This window comes from Rhamphochromis longiceps, linkage group LG7 (assembly GCF_057381845.1).
Source record: "Rhamphochromis longiceps isolate RC_006_pf linkage group LG7, R_longiceps_female_GT1.1, whole genome shotgun sequence".
Classification (NCBI taxonomy): Eukaryota; Metazoa; Chordata; class Actinopteri; order Cichliformes; family Cichlidae; genus Rhamphochromis; species Rhamphochromis longiceps.
The window spans coordinates 64,804,682-64,815,908 of record NC_140563.1 but is presented as its reverse complement, the minus strand read 5'-3'; the positions used below and the strand labels follow the sequence as shown (position 1 = coordinate 64,815,908).

Here is an 11,227-nt window from a genome sequence, read left to right as displayed (position 1 = left end):
TCTGTGGAGCCTGAAGTGGTTAATGGGCCTCCTGCAAATTGTGCACAGGCTGCTGACACATCTGAGGGGAAACGTGGGCAGGATGGAGGAGAAAAGGAAGAAATATCCAATATGTTTATGAGCACACGTGTACAAAGTGTAGTTTTGTTTGGCTATAACATCATTAAAGAAGAGCAGCCCTTGTAAAAACACCATTAGCCTGATCAGGTGGTTAGTTAAGAAAATCTGGCTTAAAGTTGAGGAGTGAGATTTCAATAAGGTTTAAAAACCTCCACACTGGCATCATCACTGACATTTGTAAAAACTCAAGGTGCTGAGCTGATGAGGCGGTCAGTTTAATGGATTTTGGAGATCCAGCAACTGACAATATGATTGTGTTCTTTCAAAGAACACGTGTTGACATTGTGAGGATAATCTAATGGCATCAAAAGGTTCCTCTCACCTGTTTGCATAACTGGATACAAAGTCTCTGAGGAGATACCTGTTATGGAATTGTGATAGTGAATCGACTATTTTATTAATACACATCCACCCAAACTTCACAGTGGTCATTTTGTGTAATCCAGAAGTCCCTGTCGCTTGATTTAATATTTGCTCTGTTAGGATAACACACACACTGCGCTCTATCAGGATGATATAGCAGTTTTCCACCACCTGATGGCAGAGCAGGACCAAGCATCGCAGGGAGAGAGTCTGACCGCTGAAAGCTGGAAATATAAAGGTGACAATGTCAAGAGGAATGTGTTCGGTAGCTTCTAGTGTGTGAGTTGTCATCTCGGTAAGATGACACAACCTGTAAGATATCTTCAATGCTAAAATATGTGATATATGTATTGCATGACACAATATGAACAAGTGTAGGAGAGCTTTATTTGGTAAGTTCAGTTTCCCTTCCACAGGAAAGTAGGTTAGCCAAGAAAGACCATTGTTGTTTTTGCTATTATTATTATTATTATTATTATTATTATTATTATTATTATTATTATTATTATTACATTTTCCTTCTGCTATTTAAAATCAATAGCTGATTACATTATTTTAGTATTGCGCTATAAGTATAGCGAGTACTACAGAAGTCTTTGTTGTACTTGCGTTACTTTTGGTTTCCTCTGTGATTTAAATGCAAGGTGAGAAAAATACATTTGAATTTAACACTCAGTTCCCCATTAGATATGATTGGAGACGCTGGAAGACCCGCCTTTTTCTGTGTCAAGGTAGCCGAGATACAGGAAACTGTACAAAGCAAATTCAATTTCAAAATAAAAGTCTGAACCTGTAGATTTAATGCCATGTGCCCAATTTACATTTAAGTGTTAACATTGCTGGCATATAATATTTACATTATCTAGGAAAGCTTTATGGAAAAACTTTTTGGTGTAAATAAACTCTGTAAGGACAGCAATGTCTTTAAATTACCTTGGATAAAGTGTTCTTGCCCAAACTTCTGACATTGGTGATTATTTTTACTTGTCAAAAATGGGGCTTCCATGTAAGAACTCTAAAACTGCAGCAAGTAGAGCTGTCTTTTTAATTAATGAAAAATATTAACTATGTAGCTGAGTTTATAGACTTGTATAATAGATATTTGATTGGCTAAATATTTAAGGTTGTGATTTGTTAACATTAACAAAATATGCATTGTTTTTGCAGAAAAAAAAACAGAAATTACTATTTTAAATTATAGTCAGCCTATTCCTCTAAGATATCAGTCAAGATGGAAAAAATATATATTTTTAATATTTTTAAATTGAGATTGTTTTGAGTTTTTCAGAACATTTGCAGACATAGTCATACGATTCAATGCAATAAATCATTTCGGTGGAGCATTTCCAATCTCTCCCATAACCCAGCCTTTATTTGACCCAGCTGTTGGTAAGGTGGTAAAGCGGATCATCCATCAATAACAAGGACAGCTGATTGATCTCAGCCTTTCCAGTTCATGTATCAAAGATACTCAACTCAGAGTGTATCCATCAGAGTGTGAGGAAATGTTAGATAAAAGCCCTGTATGAATGTGTGTATTATTGGGTAAATGAGACTTGAATTTGTATTTGATTTGGTCAAACTGAGTAGAAACGTGCCAATAGCAGCCCATTCAACCATTTATTTCCATATGTGATGCAAATTGAAACAAGAATGTAATTTCATATATGTTTTTAAACCCAGCTCAGACAGACTGTGGCAGAAGATATTGCACACAAAAGAAAAAAGTCTCCAAAAGTTTATTTCTGTTCATCCGGACGTAGCATTTTCAGTGGGAGAAACTTTTTATCACTCATCCAAGTGACTTCTTCAGTCTCAGCTGACTGCAGGTTTCCCCAATCTTATAAACAGTACATTTGCATAAAAAGACAAAAGTATTTTCTTCATTAGGAGGACCCTGCAGTATTTTCATATTATGTTATAATAAAGTGGAGCTCACATCGTCACAAGTTGTTGAAGGTATTGAATGTTTATTTTTAAACCTTTTAAATTCGGAGTGTAACAGTGAACTTCACACTTCTGTGTAATGAATCTCTTTCCAAGTTGCCTAGTTGAGGTTTTTGTGTGCCTCGGGGCGGGGGGGGGCAGTAACCGGAAGTGCTAACCTCGCTCTGTAGTCTCGCTCTTAACTAGACGCTCGTCGCGGGGATCGGTGCTGATACGGTGACTGTGCTGTGAGGAGCAGGTTGCAGACACGGACGCGCTGCACTGTTAACCGCCCACGGAGTACATAAAGCCGCGTCTCCACGGCCGAAAGCTGAGCGTTGTTAGCCGTGGAGGACTGCGGCGGGACCTCTGACATTTCACCGGCCGCTGGGCTTCATGGAGTCTCCGGTGTGAGTATCTGACAGCGAACGCACCACTGAGCGCTAATCACGAATGCTGGTTTTAAACGCCTCGTATGTTTAACTTTCACCGCACACAGTCTTCCTTACTCTGTTTAATACCTTAAAGGTGCTGGTAAGAAACTGCAGGTAATTTATTTATTTAGCAACAGTCCCACACTATTACCACACACCCACAGACACACATACGGGGATGGCAGGTTAACACGGGTTTATATTTTGGTGACTTTGCTGACAAGTCGGATCTTGAGCCCCCTCATTTATTAGGCTTTGCTGTTGCTGCTGTTGGTAAATTATTTAGCATTTGCTGCAACTTAACACGTCGCAAGCGCGCAACAGGTGGCATGACAAGAACAAGCTCAAATCACCGAGAATCTGAAAAAAGGAAGAAGTTAAACTTTTATTTTGAAATCTGTCGAGAAAATAAATAATGTGCGTGGCCTGTTATAGAACTGCTCTTTAACATTTGAATGCATTTATATGAATCAACACAATTTCCATACATCAATTAAATGCCATATTTATGTCGTTTATTATCTTTATCTTTTTTCTCTCTGTTCTTGCAATTATTTATAGCCAGAAAGACATTAAATTTGAGGTTTTACAACTGAGTTTGAGCAAGAGCCTTTGCAAGGCTTTATATTGTTGAAAGCAGAGAAGTTTCTATAGTGGAGACTAACATATGGACCCTTCTCCCATCAGACATACAGGAAAGAGGTTTACTAATTTGCTGAAGTTTCCAACAAGTGTAGGTGCATTAAAACTTTTGTAGTGAGGTGTTTTTCCTTCTGTCCTCTGAGATGTGAAATTCAATCAGGCACCGATGACTAGTTTCATTTGAGAACCGCCCAGTTGTTGTGGATTAATATTTCAGTAGTTGGACAGAATTACACTCAGTTTATTCTTCTTCTAAAAAAAACAACAAAAAACTGGATTAGTATCATTACAATAAAGATTTACGCGCTCCATTTTTACATAACCACGCCATGGTGCGAAGAGACTGTTCTCGGTTGTTGGACTTGAGGAGAAAAACAAAGCTGCGAGCCAACTTTTCGTACGCTGTTAGTAGCACCTATTGCAAGTAGCTTACAGCTTTTAATGTGAGTGTTGGTCAGAAGCAGCTTGGTCACCATGGAGGCCTAAAAAGTCAGAGATGCAGGAATTAGATAAGTCCTAAATGACTGTTCTGAACACGAGTAATTGCAGGGAGGAAAATATTTGTTGTTGGCTGTGCTCCTGTGCAGAACTTCAGAAAAGAGTTGATTTCAGGTGAAATGAAACAAACTCCACAGCAGGAGTTGAGATTGTCACATCAGTAGGAAGCACGGACCCGTCTGCAACCACACAAAGTTGTAGAGACATCCCAGTGGCAACACTAAGTGGAAAATGCACTGATAAATTAGCTGATGGTGAGGTAGACTGGTACTTAATATAGTGTCTTTGTACTCGGTTGAACACTCGAAGTGCTTTCATGTTGTTGGCTTTGCTGACTGATATTGGCTTGGCGGCAGATAAGATGGCATTTACCAATATCGTTGGCTGGGTCTGTCACAAGTGGTGGGTAAACGTTAAAAAAACAAAACAAACAAACCTGTGTATAGACGAGGCAAATTATTATTTGGTATTTGTTCTGAATCTCACATTTTGCTTTGTTCTCAATCTTCCAGATTTTATTTGTTGTTGGTGTTTTTGTCTGCTGAACAAGGAAACCAAATTTTAAATTCAGCATTTCCACACTCTGTACTACCCACAGCAGCTGACTCAAATCTGTTACCAACAAACTAAATGAACGTTTAATGTTACTCATGCATTCTCTGTGTATCCTTTTGCTCCAACGAGCACGCTCCACGTTTCCAGGTTTAACATTTTATCCTTTTTAAATTATTAGTGGACAATCCACTTGCTTCTTTTCCCCACCCTTTCCCTCTCGTGTTGCCCCTCTGGTTGGTTTGCTGGACAGGTTGCTGTTATGGTTGTCAGCTGTCTCTTGTCTTACACTGGGAGTCCAATTCCACTGTATTAGGCTTCATAGTGTGAAGCACTATTATACATGAATGCTGGTTTTGCCCTTGGCCTACTGGGAGATTTAAAAAAAATAAAACCTTTAACCTTTTGTCCTTTAATTGGTGGCACTGAAATTTGTCATTTGTTGTTTAGATTCCCTTTTTATGGCCTTGGCAGAGATTCCTTTTCTTTCAGTAAATCCTAACTGACCTAAATGTGACAGTAACAGTCTGTGGAAGTTTTTTTTCCATAGACTTTCATCTTCACATCCTGATGCCAACCCTTCAGATGTTAATCTCAGCCCTTTTTAAACTGGTGTTTCCTTTTTCCCCTGATGCCAGTGGGGAAAGGAAAAAAGCTGTTGCACAAGCGTTCACTTCCTGGAATGAACATTTGACTTATAAGGGGGTGCCACTGCACATATCAGCTACGGGGGGCAGCGAGACAAAAATACACCAGGGAGCCAGGCGTCACTGTCACTGGCTGACCAGAGGTGCTGCTATCAAATGAGAGAGGCCAAGTTTAGTTTGAGTGTGTCAGAGGGTTTTTCTAAGGTTATGCTGAGAACTTAAATTGGTTAAGCGCATGATATTTAAGATTACTAAAGAATATAGCCTGCAGCTTGTAGGTTTGGACTGATATTGGTGGTAACTGCTTCACTTTTTTCACCTTCATGCCTTTATTTATTTATTTTTTGTAGCTCCAAAGCATCTTATCTTATTTCCAGTCAAAGTTCAGAGCTGTGTGGTTCTTGAGGTTTGAGTTGCCTTATAACACAGAGCTAAGTTTGGCAGGGCTACTGTACAGCAGCAGTCCACAGGTCTAATTCTTAGCCTGCAAAATCCTATACCTCTGCAGGACATATGGGTCTAAATCCTTCCATAAGTTGTGGTCTTAAATTTACTCTAGACCCATTTAAAATATGTAGAAATTAGTATTTACTGCAGCGTTATCATGTCTACAGATGCTTTGATGTTGGACCCTTGCAAATAATTTACTGAAAGCTTGTCATTCACTTCCTTTTAAGTGTGGACATACTGTCTGGCATTTAATGTCACAACTGCCTGCAAGTTGTGGACATAATCAAGCCTTAAACCTCAACAGTGTGCGGTGTTAATCCCGTGAGGATTAAGGGTTTGATTTCAGGGCTCACACGAACCAATTAAAGCTTTGCTCAGTACAAACAAACATATGGCATTGAAGCCAATTTGCAGTAGCCTTTGGGACTGAATCAGGCTCGACTCACCACTAAGATGCGACTCATCTGTGATGCTCTACTTGTGAGCTAATTGTGCAATAATAGTTGGAAGGATAAGTGGCATGGATAGGCAACATTTCAGTTTATGACATTTGTCATTCATTTGTGATGTACAGCACTCTTTTAATATTACCACCTCCTTAAAGTTGCGTGGGTCCCCTTCGTGCAATAACAGCTTTCAGCAAACTCTCTGATGGTCTCCTGTGGTATCAGGCACCGAGACATTAGCAGTAGATCCTTTAAGTCCTCTAAAGCTGGGCGCACATTTAACGACTGTCGGGCCGATTGCGAATGCGATTTGGATGTGACGACTGATCAAGCCCAGTCTGTGTTAACAGTTGGGAAATAAAGTCATGCACTGTGTGTAGCGCTTCCAGTCTTAATTCTTAAGAACAATCAAAGCAAGTCATCTCTTCTTAAGACTTCTGAAAAACATCTTTACAACTGAGAGTCAGTGCAGTTGGTGTTGCCCAGGAGAAGATGAACAAACACAGGATAAGACATTTTGCTAAATGTTTGTAAGAAGTAAACTGAACAGAATCTCTGTGTTTGCACATTTTGATCAGGCTAAACATGTACACTACCAGTCCGAAGTTTGGGCACACCTTCTCATTTGATGGTTTATTTATTTATTTTCACAACTATTTACACTGTAGATTCTCACTGAAGGCATCAAAACTATGAATGAACGCACATGGAATTATGCAGTAAACAAAAAAGTGTGAAATAACTCAAAACATGCTTTATATTCTTGAAAATTGCCACCCTTTGCTTTGATTACTGCTTTGCACCCTCTTGGCATTCTCTTGATGAGCTTCATGAGGTCCTAAAAAACCTGAAATGGTTTTCCAACAGTCTTGAAGGAGTTTCCAGAGATGCTGAGCACTTGTTGGCCCTTTCGCCTTCACTCTGTGGTCCATCTCATCCCAAATAATCTGGGTTTGGGTCAGGTGACTGTGAAGGCCAGGCTATCTGGTTCAGCACCTCATCAGTCTCCTTCTTGGTCAAATAGCCCGCACACAGCCTGGAGGTGTGTTTCGGGTCATTGTCCTCCTCAAAGTTAAATGATGGTCCAACTAAACGCAAACCAGATGGGGTGGTTTGCATGTCACTGCAGGATGCTGTGGTGGTAGCCTTCAAATTTGAATAAATCCCCAACAGCGTCACCAGCAAAGCACCTCTACGCCATCACACCTCCTCCATGCTTCACGATGGGAACGATGCATGTAGAGACCATCCGGTCACCTTTTCTGTGTCACACAAAGACACAGCAGGTGGAACAAAAGATCTCAAATTTGGACTCATCAGACTAAAGCACAGATTTCCATTGGTCTAATGTCGATTCCTTGTGTTTCTTGGCCCAAATAGATCTCCTCTGCTTGGTGCTTTTCCTTAGTCTTGGTTTCTTAGCAGCTATTTGACCATAAAGTCTCCTCTGAACAGCTGATGTAGAGATGTGTCTGCTACTGGAGCTCTGTGTGGCATTTATCTGGGCTCTAATCTGAGGTGCTGTTAGCTTGTGATTTCTGAGGCTGGTGACTCTGAATTTATCCTCAGCAGCAGAGGGTACTCTGGGTCTTCCTTTCCTGGATCGGTCCTCATGTGAGCCAGTTTCGTCCTAGTGCTTGATGGTTTTTGCAACTGCACTTGGGGACAAGGTTTGAGTAATTTTCTGACTGACTGACCTTCAGTTCTTAAAGTAATGATGGACTGTTGTTTCTCTTTACTTAGCTGATTGGTTCTCGCCATAATATGAATTCTAACAGTTGTCAAATAGGGCTGTTGGCTGTGTACCAACCCGACTTCTCCACAACACAACTGATGGTTCCAACCCAATAAGAAGGCACGAAATTCCACAAATGTACTATTATTTGGTGTACAAATAACAAAAGTAATATTATGGTAAATGTATAAATGTGTTCTTTGGTTCCCAACTTTTGACACTAAAACGTTTGACTTACTTGTGTGTACTAATTTACTTGAAAGCGCTTCTGTTTATTTTTTAGCAGCTGAAGTTTTACTTGAAGCAGGCTTGTGTTGGGAAATGGATTTTTAATTCTCCATGTGCGATTACTTTATGTAATTCTTTACTTGATGCTCCCCCGACCAATGCAAAGAAACTCATTATTTTGAAACCTTTTCACAACATGGTAAATTCATGTTGTGACATTACGTATTTGCTTTTTATTTGTGGGATTGTCCACCGGCAGAATTTCCAGTGTTATGTTGTCTTGTGTTGTGTTGTGATGGACATGACCAACTTGAAGCCACCCACTTGATTTAAGCTGTTGGTTTTTGGTGTTTTGAACAAGACGGCACAAGCCTGAGGCGGTTCCTGAGAAACAAAGTACAGCCCACATTGGCTAATATGTCTGACACATTGTTAGCTGGTTAATCTTCCTTTCTGTGTCCACAATTTACAAAATGGCACGCATTCATGATTCTTTAATTACTTAAAACCGTTGATTTAGCCCTCAAACTTATCAGGAAAGTATTAACTAAGTGAGCCAGAGAAACGGCCGTTTCTCAGACTTCTTCTGAAGTCTTTTTTGGAGTCGCCCCCTGCTGGCCACTAAAAAGACTGCAGGTTTGGAGGCACTTCCATGTAAGCTTCACACTTCAGGCCTTCTGTGCTTCTGTAGTGGTCTATATCAGTCGTTAGTGCTCTTGTGACTATCAAAGAGCACAATCTGCTGCAGTCGGTGAAAACATTCATTAGATGTGTCGTGTCTTCTTCAGATAGCAGTTGAGTGTTGAGCGCAGCTTCAGTTGCGAGGTGGGACTTGCATAGAGTTGTTTTTCCAGCACATCTCACAGTGTTGATCAGATTGAGATCTTTTTGGTTTTCACGCAGTTCTTGAGCAAGTTTTGCTGTTGTGATGCACGCTGAATTACACTGCCACCTGGTCTGACACAAAGCTTGTGCAATCATCAACATCCACGTGAATGCAGGTTTACCAGCTGAACTCACTTAGCTCATCACATCACAGGGTTTCCCCTTTTGAGACAAGTGCTGTATAAATACTACAGTTTACACACTGTAAACTCCCTGCTATTGTTGGCGCTTCTGCTGCTGGGCATATTTCTGACATGTTCCATCATGTAAATTGATCAAGTATCTGTGTAAGATTCCACACCGAGGAATAATTGCTGCTGATCTCATTTACAGTCATTCTTTTAGAAGATAGGAGGAGGAAGAAGAAGGTAAATAAAAGTCAGATTAGCTGAAGCTGAATTGTTTGCATGGTGAAAAAGGCTTTCAGTCGTCCCATAAGACTGGAAAACACTCCATAACAAAGGGCCGTTTCCTGCTACTACCTTCGGCCACCTTTGTGGTGTTCCTTGTCAATAAAGCACCTGATGTCACAGAACATGTTGCGATGCTTCTGGTCTCAGCAATACCAATTTAGGCAATTTATGTCGCTAAGACTTTCCTTTTACAGTCAGATTAGTTTTATTGCTGTTTACTGAGTGTTCGAACACTCCCCTGTTGTTCGGTGCAACCTTTGTACCAAAGAGGACTAACAACACGATGCCTTTATTAGTAGATTGTATGTACAGAAACAAACCCATTGTGGTATAGTAAATCCCTAAAAGGAAATTTCAGCTCTTCAAATTAAACTCTGAAAATTGACTGGCTGTTGAATACAGACTTTATCTTGGTCTTGATATATATCCCTGTTAATTCTGAAGAGCAGAACTCATTCAGAGTTCTCGGACCATGTGTCATTCTTCACTTCATGGTATGTACAAAATGTAACATGTTAACACTGAATAACAGCTTTTGAGTTTTAATCAGCTCTAAAGAATCGGCTCTTTTGTACTGAAACACTGAAGTAAAAGTAAACAAGTAAATCATGTGGATTATGTAGTAGTTGGTTACTGCTGCTGGGTATTATCTTAGTGCTTCATTCACATGCAGACCCAGTCTACCTTTGTAAGATTTTAGGTGGCTTGAAAAAAATTTCCTATAAAATATCTCTGTGCATCTTTTTAAAGAGATTAGAAAATAGTTATTTGCGTTTTTCAGAGATTTTTCGCTCGTGACTTAAAGTCTAAATCTTTACAGTTTTTTGCAAAAACATTTTCTGTGTTTTGTTCTGTTAGTAGTTTTCAAAGTGCGACGATGGCACTAACCCATCGGCCTGAGTTTGAGAGCAGGTGTTATCTGATTTTGGTTTGTGACTTTGCTTTTTCTGTACATATGAATCTGGAGGGATTTGCATGCATTTGAATTGTGGATATTTGGAGCTTTCAGCTGCCTTATTTACATGTGATGAGCCAGACTGGATGCAAATCTTACTTCCTTTTTCTTCCTTACGTAGTTCCTTTTTTCATCTGTAAGGAGAAGAAGGAACAATGATGGGTCCGATTGTATTCATGTTTTTTTCCTGAATGCTTTTGGTCAGTATATCTGGGGTTTTTTGTTTTCTTTTAAAATTCACTGAGACTTCCTGAAAAATCAATCAATATGGTGACACAATCCTCTGAGCCTAACAGTCTGCTGGACTCCTATATGATTCTTTACTTTTTTCGTGGCACTTTGTTATCCTGCTTTCAGTTTGTAACTCTGTATTTGTTTCAGTCGGCAGCAGTTTGAAATGCTATATGACTGAACTTTACCATCATGGAAGTTATGCTGTAAAGGTTCAGCTGTATCCTTGGAGCTGGAAGGGCAACAAAATTTGTCAAATGGGCCAAAAATGCATGAATAAATGTGTAGAGATGCAATTATTATTGAGCAGAACTGAGTTCAGCTTCTTTGTATGGCGCTCCACAGTAGTCCCAGTTCCTCATGTGGCCCCTCTGCTTTATGCTCACTATTGGTTTCATTGTGGTAACTTATAGAAGTGAAATTCTTAAGCTGTGATAAGCGTGTGTATGATATCTCAAGAAACACAGTTCTTGGTATCTCTGACTCGTGTGGCCTGGACAGTATTAAAATACAATACTTAAGGAGGACACTGGGGAACGTAAGAAGTTCTGAGATGCAACAGGAAGCAGTAGTTTCAGATGTGCCGTTATAAACCTGAAAATGTAACACACTTTTCTTACAGGTGAGTCTCTTTTAGTAAATCTGGTAAAACTATTCTGTGTTGGAACAAGCTCAATAATTGTTTTGATATATTCTTTTAGA

The 11,227-nt window shown here is 39.8% G+C and overlaps 1 protein-coding gene across 3 annotated transcripts in view; it reads left to right on the top strand.

Annotated features, from left to right (window-relative positions):
* Positions 1-2,588: 2,588 nt before the first annotated feature.
* mical2b (microtubule associated monooxygenase, calponin and LIM domain containing 2b) overlaps positions 2,589-11,227 on the top strand; it is a 62,979-nt gene continuing 54,340 nt past the window's right edge. For all 3 annotated transcript variants that reach the window (XM_085414825.1, XM_085414824.1, XM_085414823.1), the window contains exon 1: positions 2,589-2,819. The gene's annotated coding sequence lies outside the window, so the exon portion shown is untranslated. The remainder of the gene's footprint in view (positions 2,820-11,227) is intronic.